This window comes from Triticum aestivum, chromosome 6D (assembly GCF_018294505.1).
Source record: "Triticum aestivum cultivar Chinese Spring chromosome 6D, IWGSC CS RefSeq v2.1, whole genome shotgun sequence".
NCBI classification, from domain to species: domain Eukaryota; kingdom Viridiplantae; phylum Streptophyta; class Magnoliopsida; order Poales; family Poaceae; genus Triticum; species Triticum aestivum.
In genome coordinates this window covers 23979259-23997552 of record NC_057811.1, presented here as the reverse complement: position 1 = coordinate 23997552, position 18294 = coordinate 23979259, and positions in this window count along the sequence as shown.

The window sequence follows — 18294 nt, the reverse complement described above, 5'->3', positions numbered from 1 at the left end:
GACTCGCCTTCGCAACAACATCGTCAAGACGCTCGTGCCAAGCGATGGCACCGTCCGCTACGACCCTCGCCGTCGTGCGTTCCACGCGGAGCCTCGCTCATTTCGCGCCGCCCTTGCCGATGACCAGTGGCGGCCCGCGATGGAGTCTGAGTTCCAAGCTCTTCAACAAAACAAGACACGGTCATTGGTGCCTCGACCTCCCGGCAAAAATGTTATAGGCTGCAAATGGGTCTTCAAAGTGAAGCATAAGGCAGATGGCTCCCTCGACAAGTTCAAGGCACGGCTCGTCGCGCGCGGCTTCACTCAGCAGTACGGGCTTGATTACTCGGAAACATTCTCTCCGGTAGTCAAACCTGCCACCGTGCGCCTCGTCCTCTCGCTCGCTGTTTCCCGTGGCTGGCACTTCCGTCAAGTGGACATCAGCAATGCTTTCCTTCACGGTGTCCTCACTGAAGAAGCTTACATGCAGCAGCCCCCCGGCTTTCAGGATCAGTCACGGCCAGACTATGTTTGCAAGCTCCACAAGGCGTTGTATGGCCTCAAACAGTCCCCTCGTGTATGGTATGCCCGTCTTAGTGAGCGTCTTCAGCAGCTTGGGTTTCATCCGTCAGCAGCCGATACATCTCTGTTCATCGTTGTTGATCGAGGTGTCACCATCTACATGCTCGTCTATGTGGATGATATCGTCATCGTGAGCTCATCTGCCTCTGCCATGCATAATCTGCTTCAGCGACTCTCGGATACCTTCCCTGTGAAAGACCTTGGTTCTCTGAATTATTTTCTCGGTATTGAAGTACTTCACAATTCCGGGGGAATGACTCTTACTCAGACAAAATACGCCCTTGATTTGCTGCAGCGTACTGATATGGTGAATTGCAAAGCAATTTCAACACCCATGTGCACCCATGAGAAGCTCACTCGTGATGCTGGACATAAACTGAATGAGGATGAAGCTTTCAAGTACAGAAGCACCGTTGGAGCTCTTCAGTACTTAACTTTGACACGACCGGATCTCTCGTTCGCCGTGAACAAAGTCTGCCAGTTCTTGTCAAGGCCCACTAATGTGCACTGGGAAGCTGTTAAACGCATCTTGCGATTTGTGAAAGGGACAGTTGCGACAGGCCTGACCATCAGGCGCTCGCCATCAACTTTGATCAGTGTATTCACTGACGCTGATTGGGCTGGCTGCAGCGATGACCGAAGATCCACCAGTGGTTTTGCTGTCTTTTTTGGACCAAACCTCGTTTCATGGAGTGCGAGGAAACAACCGACAGTCTCGCGTTCATCCACCGAAGCCGAATACAAGGCGCCTGCGAATGGAACTGCTGAAGCCTCTTGGATACAATCCTTGCTGAAAGAGTTGCACGTTCCGCAGCCTCGAGCACCCATTCTATGGTGTGACAACCTCGGTGCCACGTACCTCACTGCAAATCCGGTGTTTCATGCTCGTACTAAACACATTGAGGTGGATTTCCATTTTGTGAGAGAAAAGGTGGCCATGGGTGCACTTGACGTCCGGTTCATTGCCTCTGCTGATCAGGTAGCCGATGCATTTACCAAACCTCTCACGAAGGTCATGCTTGAGCGGCTGCGCACCAATCTCAACCTTGTGTCAGGATGAGATTGCGGGGGAATGTTAAACGTGATGTATAGTTAGGATTCTGGTTGTTAGGCTAGCTGTAGATAAGGGCAGATCATGCCATCAGTTGTAACCCTAACAACCTTGTACTTATCCTTTGTACGTACGTGTATAAATATACGAGGAGGCCGGTGGTCATCATCACGGCAAACCATTCGTTTTGACTTGCGGAGACAATTAAACTGGGCGCATGTTCTTTGGTCTTACTGCCAGCACTATGTTGTGAACTGAATCGTACGACCATACATGGTTTCAGATGTGTGATCAAGGAGAAAGATTACGTGGTTAAGGAAATTCAAAAGGAGAAATGCATCTGATCTTCACTTGTTTGCAGAACAAGAACGGGTTGCAGAAGGCAAAAAATGAATTTTGTAGTCTGTCAGACAACCTCTGGGCCATCCTGCACCAGTGTGAAACCAGGCAGGAACACAACCAAACTGAAGTGCTTGCCTCCTTATATTGCTAAAGGATGTAGCGGTAAACAGATCCTGTTCAAGTAAGGTCATGCTAAAACCAGCCGTGTCGCCTTATAAACCACTCCAGCGTCCCTGAAACTGGCGAGGTGGGACTAATTGAGTGTTGTTGGCACATGCAGCAGCGTCTCCTCAGGCAGAGCTTGGAAGGAAGGAGGTTAGTGGCCCATGTACAAGGGCACGAGAATTTGCAAAGCCCAGCCCATCAGAGAAATGTTCAGCTGTGGAGATTTTGAACGAGTTTAATATATGGCAAATGCTGCATAGCCTCTACTTTTCATACCTAGTTTTGAATGATGCTTATTGTAACTTATTTTAAGGCAGCTAGTCTTTTGTTTTCTTTAGCTTTTATATATATGCCAAATTAAATTACAGTCGGCCATTACCAAAGTAGCAGACACATTGCAAGGTTTGAAAGAAGAGAGGAAAAAAAATGTGACCGATAGAAACAAAACTACTCCCTCCATTTGTAAATATTTGTCTTTCTAGAGATTTCAACAAGTGACTACATACGGAGCAAAATGAGTGAATCTACAGTCTAAAATATGTCTATATGCATCCGTATGTGGTAACCATTTAAACCTCTAGAAAGACAAATATTTAGGAACGGAGGGAGTAGATGAGAAAAATGGGCGTGGTGTAAAGCTCTTTCCTGAAGCATCTTTTTGTTTTGCTGAGTCCGTTGTTCAGAAATCCAATAGTATTTCCGTGGAACGCTGCTTCCTGCAACTCGACTTGATCCAATAGTATCAGAAATCCAACAAGTCAAGGTGTAGCACGGCCTCTGGTCGCCGTCCTTCCTCAGCGGGGAGCACGGCGGTGTCATCCTTGGCGCACATGCATGACCGGCGATTAGTGACGGCGCGGCACGACACGGCTTATGCTTGATGCGCAGCAGCTGAATTGCTATGGATGAATGCATAAGAGGGACCAAAAGACTGAAACCCACTTTGGAGCATGGCTTCCTGTGCAACTCGATGGACCACACAAAGAGGCGGGGCATGCTCATCGTCGGCGTGCAGTTGAAGAAGAGCATGGCGCGAGCTCAGCCAACATCGCACGAAGGCTCGGTGGACTTGAGGATCATCTCCTACACCGTTGCTACCATGATACCAACATCGGGCGTGACAACAACCCGATGATGGCAGTAACAAGGATCCCAATTGCGTGGGTGTCTGGCACGCCATCGAAGAGGAAGCGGGCATGCGCATTGCGTCGAGCCCTTGTGACGCTACTCAACACAAATGCCAACAACTTCTATGGCATGGTATAGCAGGTCACTGGCATCCTCGCACCTGTCAGCCCATATGCCGAAGCATTGTGTAGGGGGAACATGCTACAGAACAAAATTTTAAGCTACACGATCACACCTAGGAAAACTATGAAGAGGTGGCTAATGATCAACCTCACCAACTACCAAAGTAGCGGAAGCAGTGTAGAAGTTGGTGAAGTGCGACGATTCCATAGCTAGCTTATACCTTCCAACCATGAGAATTTCTCTGAGAAGATCCGCCAATCTAGAGTCGAAGTAGACCCGCCGATTTAGAGTCGGAGTAGACGACCCTCCGACGTATCCACGCGTTTCGAAGTAGTAATCCATCAATACTTTGGTCTAGGAAGAAGAGCTCATAGAAAATTAGAGAGAAATTAGCCTATCGATGCTCTGGAATAATTAGAAGTCTAATTCTAGTTAGACCGAAGGAGAGATTAGAGCGAGTAGGTATGCTGGAGGGCTCGTCCAAAGGATTGGTTTGTCTCTAAGGGGAGCCCTCCCCACATATTTATAGGTGGAACAAGGGCCAAAGGGGTGGCCGAGTTAGCGAGGGAGATGAGTCCCTTCGTTGGTTCGGCTGAAACATGTGGTGGACTCCTCCTCCCCCAATTGGTTTTGCCCCTTCTCTATGCAGGGGGAACCCCCATGGGTACCCTTTTGGTCCATGTGGGAGCAATCCCCTTGGGCTCGGCCTAGGGGTTTTTCACCCTATAACCTTCCGGACCTTCCATAAATAGAATGAACTTTTCTGCACACTTATTATACGCTTTTGGGACTCCCGAGACACTTTCGGATCCATCTGAAACACTTTTAGAACTCATTCTCTCACACTATATGGTCTCCTAGTTGTCATATAAATTATTATCATTAAGCATGTGACACTGAAGATTCAAAAATAAGTGGACATGACCCGGAACATCTTCCGGTCAATATTTAATAGCGGAATCTTGACACTGATGACTCTATATTTGTCCCATTTTTAAGGCATGCCCATCATGCATGGTATCGAGTTTATACTCTTTTTATTATGAGAATTGCATAGTTTTTAGTTATTGTTAGTTTTTATTAGAAGAAGACATCCATATCATAGTCCACCTCCATCCTTTACTCGAACTCCCCAACAATACCCCGCCTCATCCTCCTAACAATCACCATTTTCCAACCCTATAAACCTCTTAGTGGAGCCAATGGACCTAGCAACTACGCCACCACCCTTCAATGATGTGTTGATATGCCCGATGGGTACAAATTGGGCATTGGTACCCATTGGGTACGAGCACGGGCATGGATTTGTCCCCGATGGGAAGGGTAAGAGTAGAATTTTATACCCATATGAAACATTGAAATGGGTATGGGATTATTGTACCCGCACCTTACCATACTCATTGCCGTCCTATGTGCGTTCGTTCTGTGCTAGCAGGCCCGGGTGGTGCTAGTTCTTTTACTGCCCCAAGCATCCACTGCCATGCTACAGCTGACCCCAAGTGGTGTACTTTAGGCCAACTCCAACATGCGACCCCAAACGAACGTCCGTTCTGTCCGGATTTCGTCCTTTGGGGATGGGGATGGGGCCGCCTGGAACACCTCAGCGAAATGGTGTGTCTGAACATCGTAATCGCACTCTATTGGATATGGTGCGATCGATGATGTCTCTTACCGATCTACCGCTCTCATTTTGGGGCTATGCTTTAGAGACTACCACATTCACTTTAAATAGGGCTCCGTCGAAATCCGTTGAGACGACACCTTATGAATTATGGTTTGGGAAGAAACCTAAGCTGTCGTTTCTAAAAGTTTGGGGATGCGATGCTTATGTCAGGAAACTTCAACCTGAAAAGCTCGAACCCAAGTCGGAAAAATGCGTCTTCATAGGATACCCTAAGGAAACCATTGGGTATACCTTCTACCTCAGATCCGAAGGCAAGATCTTTGTTGCCAAGAATGGGTCCTTTCTGGAGAAAGAGTTTCCCTCGAAAGAAGTAAGTGGGAGGAAAGTGGAACTTGATGAAGTACTACCTCTTGAACCGGAAAGTAGCGCAGCTCAGGAAGATGTTCCTGTGGTGCCTGCACTGACTAGAGAGGAAGCTAATGATGATGATCAAGGTACTTCGGATCAAGTTACTACTGAACTTCGTAGGTCCACGAGGACACGTTCCACACCAGAGTGGTATGGCAACCCTGTCCTGGAAATCATGTTGTTAGACAACGGTGAACCTTCGAACTATGAAGAAGCAATGGCGGGCCAAGATTTCAACAAATGGCTTGAAGCCATGCAATCCGAGATAGGATCCATGTATGAAAACAAAGTGTGGACTTTGACAGACTTGCCCGATGATCGGCGAGCGATAGAAAACAAATGGATCTTTAAGAAGAAGACGGACACGGATGGTAATGTTACCATCTATATAGTTCGACTTGTCGCTAAGGGTTATCGACAAGTTCAAGGGGTTGACTACGATGAGACTTCCTCACCCGTAGCGAAGCTGAAGTCCGTCCGAATCATGTTAGCAATTGCCGCATACTATGATTATGAGATATGGCAAATGGACGTCAAAACGGCATTCCTTAACGGCTTTCTTAAGGAAGAATTGTATATGATGCAGCCGGAAGGTTTTGTCGATCCTAAGAATACTAACAAGGTATGCAAGCTCCAGCGCTCCATCTTTGGGCTGGTGCAAGCATCTCGGAGTTGGAACATTCGAATCAAAGCATTTGGGTTTACACAGACTTATGGAGAAGCCTGTGTTTACAAGAAAGTGAGTGGGAGCTCTGTAGCATTTCTCATATTATATCTGGATGACATACTGTTGATGGGAAACATTATAGAATTCTTGGGAAGCATAAAGGCCTACTTGAACAAGTGTTTTTCATGAAGGACCTTGGAGAAGCTGCTTATATATTAGGCATCAAGATCTATAGAGATAGATCAAGACGCCTCATTGGTCTTTCACAAAGTACGTACCCTGACAAGATATTGAAGAAGTTCAATGGATCAGTCCAAGAAGGGGCTCTTGCCTGTATTGCAAGGTGTGCAATTGAGCACGGCTCAACGCCCGACCACGGCAGAAGATAGAGAAAAGATGAGTGTCGTCCCCTATGCCTCGGCCATAGGGTCTATTATGTATGCCATGCTGTGTACCAGACCTGATGTAAACCTTGCCATAAGTTTGGTACGAAGGTACCAAAGTAATCCCGACATGGAACACTGGACAGCGGTCAAGAATATCCTGAAGTACCTGCAGAGGACTAAGGATATGTTTCTCGTTTATGGAGGTGACGAAGAGCTCGTCGTAAAGGGTTAAGTCCATGCTAGCTTCAACACAGATCTGGATGACTCTAAGTCACAAACCGGATACGTGTATATTTTGAACGGTGGGGCAGTAAGCTGGTGCAGTTGCAAGCAAAGCGTTGTGGCGGGATCTACATGTGAAGCGGAATACATGGCGGCCTCAGAGGCAGCACAAGAAGCAATCTCGGTGAAGGAGTTCATTACCGACCTAGGAGTTATTCCCAATGCGTCGGGCCCGATGACTCTCTTCTGTGACAACACTGGAGCTATTGCCCTTGCCAAGGAGCCCAGGTTTCACAGGAAGACCAGGCATATCAAGAGTCGCTTCAACTCCATTCGTTAAAATGTTCAAAATGGAGACATAGCTATTTGTAAAGTACATACGGACCTGAATGTAGCAGATCCGTTGACTAAACCTCTCCCTAGAGCGAAACATGATCAACACCAGAACTCTATAGGTGTTCGATTCATCACAATGTAACTAGATTATTGACTCTAGTGCAAGTGGGAGACTGTTGGAAATATGCCCTAGAGGCAATAATAAAATGGTTATTATTATATTTCCTTGTTCATGATAATTGTCTATTGTTCATGCTATAATTGTGTTATCCGGAAATCGTAATACATGTGTGAATACATACACCACAACATGTCCCTAGTGAGCCTCTAGTAGACTAGCTCGTTGGTCAACAGATAGTCATGGTTTCCTGACTATGGACATTGGATGTCATTGATAACGGGATCACATCATCAGGAGAATGATGTGATGGACAAGACCCAATCCTAAGCAAAGCACAAGATCGTGTAGTTCGTTTGCCAGAGCTTTTCCAAATGTCAAGTATCATTTCCTTAGACCATGAGATTGTGCAACTCCCGGATACCATAGGAGTGCTTTGGGTGTGCCAAACGTCACAACGTAACTAGGTGCCTATAAAGGTGCACTAGGGTATCTCCGAAAGTGTCTGTTGGGTTGGCTCGAATCGAGACTGGGATTTGTCACTCCGTATGACGGAGAGGTATCTCTGGGCCCACTCGGTAATGCATCATCATAATGAGCTCAATGTGACCAAGTGTTTGGTCATGTGATCATGCATTACGGTATGAGTAAAGTGACTTGCCGGTAACGAGATTGAACAAGGTATTGGGATAACGACGATCGAATCTCGGGCAAGTAACGTACCGATTGACAAAGGGAATTGTATACGGGATTGATTGAATCCTCGACATCGTGGTTCATCCGATGAGATCATCATGGAACATGTGGGAGCCAACATGGGTATCCAGATCCCGCTGTTGGTTATTGACCATTGAGTCGTCTCGGTCATGTCTGCATGTCTCCCGAACCTGTAGGGTCTACACACTTAAGGTTTGGTGACGCTAGAGTTGTAGAGATATTAGTATGCGGTTAACCGAAAGTTGTTCGGAGTCCCGGATGAGATCCCGGACGTCACGAGGAGTTCTGGAATGGTCCGCAGGTAAAGATTTATATATGGGAAGTCCTATTTTGGCAATCGGAAAATGTTGGGGATTTTTCGGTATTGTACGGGGAAGGTTCCAGAAGGTTCCGAAGTGGGGCCCACCTGCATGGGGGGACCCACATGAACGTGGGTAGTGGGGGCAAGGCCCCACACCCCTGGTCAAGGCGCACCAAGATCCCACCTTAGAAGGAATAAGATCATATCCCGAAGGGATAAGATCAAGATCCCGAAAAAAGGGGGATAACAATCGGTGGGGAAGGGAAATGATGGGATTTCTTTCCCCCACCTTTGCCAACGCCCCAATCGACCTGGAGGGCAGGAAACCAGCCCCCTCCACCCCTATATATAGTTGGGAGGCGCATGGGAGCAGCACCCCAAGCCCCTGGCGCCTCCCTCACCCTCCCGTGACACCTCTCCCTCTCGCTGAGCTTGGCGAAGCCCTGCCGAGATCCCCGCTGCTTCCACCGCCACGCCGTCGTGCTGCTGGATCTCCATCAACCTCTCCCTCCCCTTGCTGGATCAAGAAGGAGGAGACGTCTTCCCCAACCGTACGTGTGTTGAACGCGGAGGTGCCGTCCGTTCGGCGCTCGATCATCGGTGATTTGGATCACAACGAGTACGACTCCATCAACCCCGTTCACTTGAACGCTTCCGCTCGCGATCTTCAAGGGTATGTAGATGCACTCTTTTCCCTCTCGTTGCTAGAAGACTCCATAGATTGTTCTTGGTGATGCGTAGAATTTTTTTTATTTTTGCAACGATCCCCAACAGTGGCATCATGAGCTAGGTCTATGCGTAGTTTCTATGCACGAGTAGAACACAAACTTGTTGTGGGCGTAGATGTTGTCAATTTTCTTGCCACTACTAGTCTTATCTTGTTTCGGCGGCATCGTGGGATGAAGCGGCCCGGACCGACCTTACACGTACGCTTACGTGAGACAGGTTCCACCGACTGACATGCACTAGTTACATAAGGTGGCTAGCGGGTGTCTGTCTCTGCCACTTTAGTCGAATCGGATTCGATGAAAAGGGTACGTATGAAGGGTAAATAGAAGTTGGCATATCACGTTGTGGTTTTACGTAGGTAAGAAACGTTCTTGCTAGAAACCTATAGAAGCCACGTAAAAAACATGCAACAACAATTAGAGGACGTCTGACTTGTTTTTCCAGCATATGCCTTGTGATGTGATATGGCCATAAGGATGTGATGAATGAAATATATGTGATGTATGAGATTGATCATGTTCTTGTAATAGGAATCACGACTTGCATGTCGATGAGTATGACAACCGGCAGGAGCCATAGGAGTTGTCTTTATTTTTTGTATGACCTACGTTCCATTGAATAACGCCATGTAAATTACTTTACTTTATTGCTAAACACGTTAGCCATAGAAGTAGAAGTAATCGTTGGCGTGACAACTTCATGAAGACACGGTGATGGAGATCATGGTGTCATGCCAGTGACGAAGATGATCATGGCGCCCCGAAGATGGAGATCAAAGGAGCAACATGATACTGGCCATATCATGTCACTATTTGATTGCATGTGATGTTTATCATGTTTTACATCTTATTTGCTTAGAACGACGGTAGCTTAAATAAGATGATCCCTCGCAATAATTTCAAGAAAGTGTTCCCCCTAACTGTGCAGCGTTGCGAAGGTTCGTTGTTTCGAAGCACCATGTGATGATCGGGTGAGATAGATTCTAACGTTCGAATACAACGGGTTTAAGCCAGATTTACACACGCAATACACTTAGGTTGACTTGACGAGCCTAGCATGTACAGACATGGCCTCGGAACACGGAAGACCGAAAGGTCGAGCATGAGTCGTATAGAAGATGCGATGAACATGAAGATGTTCACCGATGTTGACTAGCCCGTCTCACGTGATGATCGGACACGGCCTAGTTGACTCGGATCATGTTTCACTTAGATGACTAGAGGGATGTCTATCTGAGTGAGAGTTCATTGAATAATTTGATTAGATGAACTTAATTATCATGAACTTAGTCTAAAATCTTTACAATATGTCTTGTAGATCATATGGCCCACGCTAATGTTGCCCTCTACTTCAACGCGTTCCTAGAGAAAACCAAGCTGAAAGATGATGGCAGCAACTATATGGACTGGGTCCGGAACCTGAGGATCATCCTCATAGCTGCCAAGAAAGATTATGTCCTAGAAGCACCGCTAGGTGACGCACCCATCCCAGAGAACCAAGACGTTATGAATGCTTGGCAGCAGCGTGCTGATGATTACTCCCTCGTTCAGTGCGGCTTGCTTTACAGCTTAGAACCGGGGCTCCAAAAGCGTTTTGAAAAACACGGAGCATATGAGATGTTCGAAGGGCTGAAAATGGTTTTCCAAGCTCATGCCCGGGTCGAGAGATATGAAGTCTCCGACAAGTTCTTCAGTTGTAAGATGGAGGAAAATAGTTCTGTCAGTGAGCACATACTCAAAATGTCTGGGTTACACAACCGCTTGACTCAGCTGGGAGTTAATCTCCCGGATGACGCGATCATTGACAGAATCCTTCAGTCGCTTCCACCGAGCTACAAGAGCTTTGTGATGAACTTCCATATGCAGGGGATGGAAAAGACCATTCCTGAGGTATATTCAATGCTGAAATCAGCGGAGGTGGAGATCAAAAAGGAATATCAAGTGTTGATGGTGAATAAAAGCACTAAGTTCAAGAAAGGCAAGGGTAAGAAGAACTTCAAGAAGGACGGCAAGGGAGTTGCCGCGCCCGGTAAGCCAGTTGCCGGGAAGAAGCCAAAGAATGGACCCAAGCCTGAGACTGAGTGCTTTTATTGCAAGGGAAGTGGTCACTGGAAGCGGAACTGCCCCAAGTACTTAGCAGACAAGAAGGCCGGCAACACCAAAGGTATATGTGATATAAATGTTATTGATGTGTACCTTACCAGCACTCGTAGTAGCTCCTGGGTATTTGATACCGGTGCGGTTGCTCATATTTGTAACTCAAAGCAGGAGCTGCGGAATAAACGGAGACTGGCAAAGGACGAGGTGACGATGCGCGTCGGGAATGGTTCCAAGGTCGATTTGATCGCCGTCGGCACACTACCTCTACATTTACCTACGGGATTAGTTTTAAACCTCAATAATTGTATCAGGATCTCGTTTAATTCGAGATGGCTACTCATTTAAATCCGAGAATAATGGTTGTTCTATTTATATGAGAGATATGTTTTATGGTCATGCCCCACTGGTTAATGGTTTATTCTTAATGAATCTCGAACGTAGTGTTACACATATTCATAGTGTGAATACCAAAAGATGTAAGGTTGACAATGACAGTCCCACATACTTGTGGCACTGCCGTCTTGGTCACATTGGTGTCAAACGCATGAAGAAGCTCCATGCAGATGGACTTTTGGAGTCTCTTGATTACGAATCATTTGACACGTGCGAACCATGCCTCATGGGTAAGATGACCAAGACTCCGTTCTCCGGAACAATGGAGCGAGCAACCAACTTATTGGAAATCATACATACTGATGTGTGCGGTCCAATGAGTGTTGAGGCTCGCGGTGGCTATCGTTATGTTCTCACTCTCACTGATGACTTGAGTAGATATGGGTACGTCTACCTAATGAAACACAAGTCTGAGACCTTTGAAAAGTTCAAGGAATTTCAGAGTGAGGTTGAGAATCAACGTGGCAGAAAAATAAAGTTCTTATGATCAGATCGTGGAGGGGAATATTTGAGTCACGAATTTGTCACACACTTAAGGAAATGTGGAATAGTTTCACAACTCACGCCGCCTGGAACACCTCAGCGAAATGGTGTGTCTGAACGTCGTAATCGCACTCTATTGGATATGGTGCGATCTATGATGTCTCTTACCGATCTACCGCTCTAATTTTGGGGCTATGCTTTAGAGACTGCCGCATTCACTTTAAATAGGGCTCCGTTGAAATCCGTTGAGACGACACCGTATGAATTATGGTTTGGGAAGAAACCTAAGTTGTCATCTCTAAAAGTTTGGGGATGCGATGCTTATGTCAAGAAACTTCAACCTGAAAAGCTCGAACCCAAGTCGAAAAAATGCGTCTTCATAGGATACCCTAAGGAAACCATTGGGTATACCTTCTACCTCAGATCCGAAGGCAAGATCTTTGTTGCCAAGAACGGGTCCTTTCTGGAGAAAGAGTTTCTCTCGAAAGAAGTAAGTGGGAGGAAAGTGGAACTTGATGAAGTACTACCTCTTGAACCGGAAAGTAGCGCAGCTCAGGAAGATGTTCCTGTGGTGCCTGCACTGACTAGAGAGGAAGCTAATGATGATGATCAAGGTACTTCGGATCAAGTTACTACTGAACTTCGTAGGTCCATGAGGACACGTTCCACACCAGAGTGGTATGGCAACCCTGTCCTGTAAATCATGTTGTTAGACAATGGTGAACCTTCGAACTATGAAGAAGCAATGGCGGGCCCAGATTCCAACAAATGGCTTGAAGCCATGCAATCCGAGATAGGATCCATGTATGAAAACAAAGTGTGGACTTTGACAGACTTGCCCGATGATCGGCGAGCGATAGAAAACAAATGGATCTTTAAGAAGAAGACGGACGCGGATGGTAATGTTACCATCTATAAAGCTCGACTTGTCGCTAAGGGTTATCGACAAGTTCAAGGGGTTGACTATGATGAGACTTTCTCACCCGTAGCGAAGCTGAAGTCCGTCCGAATCATGTTAGCAATTGCCGCATACTATGATTATGAGATATGGCAAATGGACGTCAAAACGGCATTCCTTAACGGCTTTCTTAAGGAAGAATTGTATATGATGCAGCCGGAAGGTTTTGTCGATCCTAAGAATGCTAACAAGGTATGCAAGCTCCAGCGCTCCATCTATGGGCTTGTGCAAGCATCTCGGAGTTGGAACATTCGATTTGATGAGATGATCAAAGCGGTTGGGTTTACACAGACTTACGGAGAAGCCTGTGTTTACAAGAAAGTGAGTGGGAGCTCTGTAGCATTTCTCATATTATATGTGGATGACATACTGTTGATGGGAAATGATATAGAATTCTTGGGAAGCATAAAGGCCTACTTGAACAAGTGTTTTTCAATGAAGGACCTTGGAGAAGCTGCTTATATATTAGGCATCAAGATCTATAGAGATAGATCAAGACGCCTCATTGGTCTTTCACAAAGTACGTACCTTGACAAGATATTGAAGAAGTTCAATATGGATCAGTCCAAGAAGGGGTTCTTGCCTGTATTGCAAGGTGTGCAATTGAGCACGGCTCAATGCCCGACCACGGCAGAAGATAGAGAAAAGATGAGTGTCGTCCCCTATGCCTCAGACATAGGGTCTATTATGTATGCCATGCTGTGTACCAGACCTGATGTAAACCTTGCCGTAAGTTTGGTAGGAAGGTACCAAAGTAATCCCGGCATGGAACACTGGACAGCGGTCAAGAATATCCTGAAGTACCTGAAGAGGACTAAGGATATGTTTCTCGTTTATGGAGGTGACGAAGAGCTCGTCGTAAAGGGTTACGTCGATGCTAGCTTCGACACAGATCTGGATGACTCTAAGTCACAAACCGGATACGTGTATATTTTGAATGGTGGGGCAGTAAGCTGGTGCAGTTGCAAGCAAAGCGTTGTGGCGGGATCTACATGTGAAGCGGAATACATGGCGGCCTCAAAGGCAGCACAAGAAGCAATCTGGATGAAGGATTTCATTACCGACCTAGGAGTTATTCCCAATGCGTCGGGCCCGATGACTCTCTTCTGTGACAACACTGGAGCTATTGCCCTTGCCAAGGAGCCCAGGTTTCACAGGAAGACCAGGCATATCAAGCGTCGCTTCAACTCCGTTCGTGAAAATGTTCAAAATGGAGACATAGATATTTGTAAAGTACATACGGACCTGAATGTAGCAGATCCGTTGACTAAACCTCTCCCTAGAGCAAAACATGATCAACACCAGAACTCTATGGGTGTTCAATTCATCACAATGTAACTAGATTATTGACTCTAGTGCAAGTGGGAGACTGTTGGAAATATGCCCTAGAGGCAATAATAAAATGGTTATTATTATATTTCCTTGTTCATGATAATTGTCTATTGTTCAAGCTATAATTGTGTTATCTGGAAATCGTAATACATGTGTGAATACATACACCACAACATGTCCCTAGTGAGCCTCTAGTTGACTAGCTCGTTGATCAACAGATAGTCATGGTTTCCTGACTATGGACATTGGATGTCATTGATAACGAGATCACATCATTAGGAGAATGATGTGATGGACAAGACCCAATCCTAAGCATAGCACAAGATCGTGTAGTTCGTTTGCTAGAGCTTTTCCAACTGTCAAGTATCATTTCCTTAGACCATGAGATTGTGCAACTCCCGGGTACCATAGGAGTGCTTTGGGTGTGCCAAACGTCACAACGTAACTGGGTGGCTATAAAGGTGCACTACGGGTATCTCGGAAAGTGTCTGTTGGGTTGGCACGAATCGAGACTGGGATTTGTCACTCCGTATGACGGAGAGGTATCTCTGGGCCCACTCGGTGATGCATCATCATAATGAGCTCAATGTGACCAAGTGTTTGGTCACGGGATCATGCATTACGGTACAAGTAAAGTGACTTGCCGGTAATGAGATTGAACAAGGTATTGGGATACCGACGATCGAATCTCGGGCAAGTAACGTACCGATTGACAAAGGGAATTGTATACGGGATTGATTGAATCCTCGACATCGTGGTTCATCCGATGAGATCATCGTGGAGCATGTGGGAGCCAACATGGGTATCCAGATCCCGTTGTTGGTTATTGACCGAAGGGTCGTCTCGGTCATGTCTGCATGTCTCCCGAACCCGTAGGGTCTACACACTTAAGGTTCGGTGACGCTAGAGTTGTAGAGATATTAGTATGCGGTTAACCGAAAGTTGTTCGGCGTCCCGGATGAGATCCCGGACGTCATGAGGAGTTCCGGAATGGTATGGAGGTAAAGATTTATATATGGGAAGTCCTATTTTGGCCACCAGAAAATGTTCGGGATTTTTCGGTATTGTACCGGGAAGGTTCTAGAAGGTTCCGAAGTGGGGCCCACCTGCATGGGGGGACCCACATGAACGTGGGTAGTGGGGGCAAGGCCCCACACGCCTGGTCAAGGCGCACCAAGATCCCACCTTAGAAGGAATAAGATCATATCCCGAAGGGATAAGATCAAGATCCCTAGAAAAGGGGGGATAACAATCGGTGGGGAAGGGAAATGATGGGATTTCTTTCCCCCACCTTTGCCAACGCCCCAATGGACTTGGAGGGCAAGAAACCAGCCCCCTCCACCCCTATATATAGTGGGGAGGCGCATGGGAGCAGCACCCCAAGCCCCTGGCGCCTCCCTCACCCTCCCGTGACACCTCTCCCTCTCGCTGAGCTTGGCGAAGCCCTGCCGAGATCCCCGTTGCTTCCACCACCACGCCATCGTGTTGCGGGATCTCCATCAACCTCTCCCTCCCCTTGATGGATCAAGAAGGAGGAGACATCTTCCCCAACCGTACGTGTGTTGAACGTGGAGGTGCCGTCCGTTCGGCGCTCGGTCATCGGTGATTTGGATCACGACGAGTACGACTCCATCAACCCCGTTCACTTGAACGCTTCCGCTCGCGATCAACAAGGGTATGTCGATGCACTCTTTTCCCTCTCGTTGCTAGAAGACTCCATAGATTGTTCTTGGTGATGTGTAGAATTTTTTTAGTTTCTGCTACGATCCCCAACATCGATCTCTAGCTTCTTGAGTTGAGTGGCCTCTTCGATGTCAAGCTTCCTCTTCTTCATGGCCTCCTCCATATCAAGCTTCTTCGTTTGAAGATCTAGGTATATCTTAATTTGCACCTCCTTTCCTTTGCTCTTCCTCTCCTCCTGCATTTCTTTTTGGCTCATCATATCCTCCAAAGTTCCTCGCAAGGCTATAGAAGACGCATCACGTTTCTCGTCAGACTTCGAGCTTGTCTTGCCCCTCGGCCTCTTGAGCACATGTCCCATGTCAGCCACGGCCGCCGCCTTCTCTCCTCTCTTCTTCCTACGAGCATGGTATTGGTCCTTGAACCTAGGCCAATATTTGATTAGCACCCAACAATGCGTGAGAGTGAATGGCTTGTCTTTGTGCCGGGCCTTGAAGGCTTCCAAAGATTGGAATGCCTACACAATCAAACATGCGGCCAACATGAAAGGACATAGAATGCATGAAACGTAAATGGCATGCCAACATGAATGGACGCATGATGGAAAAGAGAGAGGTTCATACCAAGTCACCAAGGCCTAGGCCGCTCACGGGGCGGGCTTTGACGCTCTCAAGCGCGACACTATATGATTCACGCTCGACCTTTCGGTCTCAGTGTTCCGAGGCCATATCTGCATATGCTAGGCTCGTCAAGTTTAACCTGAGTATTCTGCGTGTGCAAAAACTGGTTTGCACCTGTTGTAGATGGACGTAGAGCTTATCACACCCGATCATCGCGTGGTGTCTGGGCACGACGAACTTTGGCAACGGTGCATACTCAGGGAGAACACTTTATCTTGAAATTTAGTGAGAGATCTTCTTATAATGCTATCGTCAATCAAAGCAAAATAAGATGCATAAAAGATAAACATCACATGCAATCAATATAAGTGATATGATATGGCCATCATCATCTTGTGCTTGTGATCTCCATCTCCGAAGCACCGTCATGATCACCATCGTCACCGGCGCGACACCTTGATCTCCATCGTAGCATCGTTGTCGTCTCACCAACTATTGCTTCTACGACTATCGCTACCGCTTAGTGAAAAAATAAAGAAATTACAGGGCGAATGCATTGCATACAATAAAGCGACAACCATATGGCTCCTGTTAGTTGCCGATAACTTGGTTACAAAACGTGATCATCTCATACAATAAAATATAGCATCATATGCCTTGACCATATCACATCACAGCATGCCCTGCAAAAACAAGTTAGACGTCCTCTACTTTGTTGTTGCAAGTTTTATGTGGCTGCTACGGGCTGAGCAAGAACCGTTCTTACCTACGCCTCAAAACCACAACGATAGTTCGTCAAGTTAGTGCTGTTTTAACCTTCTCAAGGACCGGGCGTAGCCACACTCGGTTTAACTAAAGTTGGAGAAACTGACACCCGCTAGTCACCTGTGTGCAAAGCACGGCGGTAAAACCAGTCTCGCGTAAGCGTACGCGTAATGTCGGTCCGGGCTGCTTCATCCAACAATACCGCCGAACCAAAGTATGACATGCTGGTAAGCAGTATGATTTGTATCGCCCACAACTCACTTGTGTTCTACTCGTGCATATAACATCAACGCATAAAACCTGGCTCGGATGCCACTGTTGGGGAACGTAATAATTTCAAAAAATTTCCTACGCACATGCAAGATCATGGTGATGCATAGCAACGAGAGGGGAGAGTGTGTCCACGTACCCTCGTAGACCGAAAGCAGAAGCGTTAGCACAACGCGGTTGATGTAGTCATACGTCTTCATGATCCGACCGATCAAGTACCGAACGCACGGCACCTCCGAGTTCAGCACACGTTCAACTCGATGACGTCCCTCGAACTCCGATCCAGCCGAGCTTTGAGGGAGAGTTCTGTCAGCATGACGGCGTGGTGATGATGATGATGTTCTACCGACATAGGGCTTCGCCTAAGCACCGCTACGATATGACCGAGGTGGATTATGGTGGAGGGGGGCACCGCACATGGCTAAGAGATCCAAGGGATCAATTGTTGTGTCTCTCCCTGTATATAAAGGAGTGGAGGAGGAAGAAACGGGGCGCAGCCCCTCCCCCTAGTCCACTTCGGACTAGGCCTTGGGGGGCGCCCAGCCTCTCCTCTCTCTTTCCCCTAAAGCCCAATAAGGCCCATATACTCCCCGGCAAATTCCCGTAACTCTCCGGTACTCCAAAAAATACCCGAATCACTCGGAACCTTTCCGATGTCTGAATATAGTCGTCCAATATATCGATCTTTACGTCTCGACCATTTCGAGACTCCTCGTCATGTCCCCGATCTCATCCGGGACTCCGAACTACCTTCGGTACATCAAAACAGATAAACTCATAATATAACCGTCATCGAACTTTAAGCGTGCGGACCCT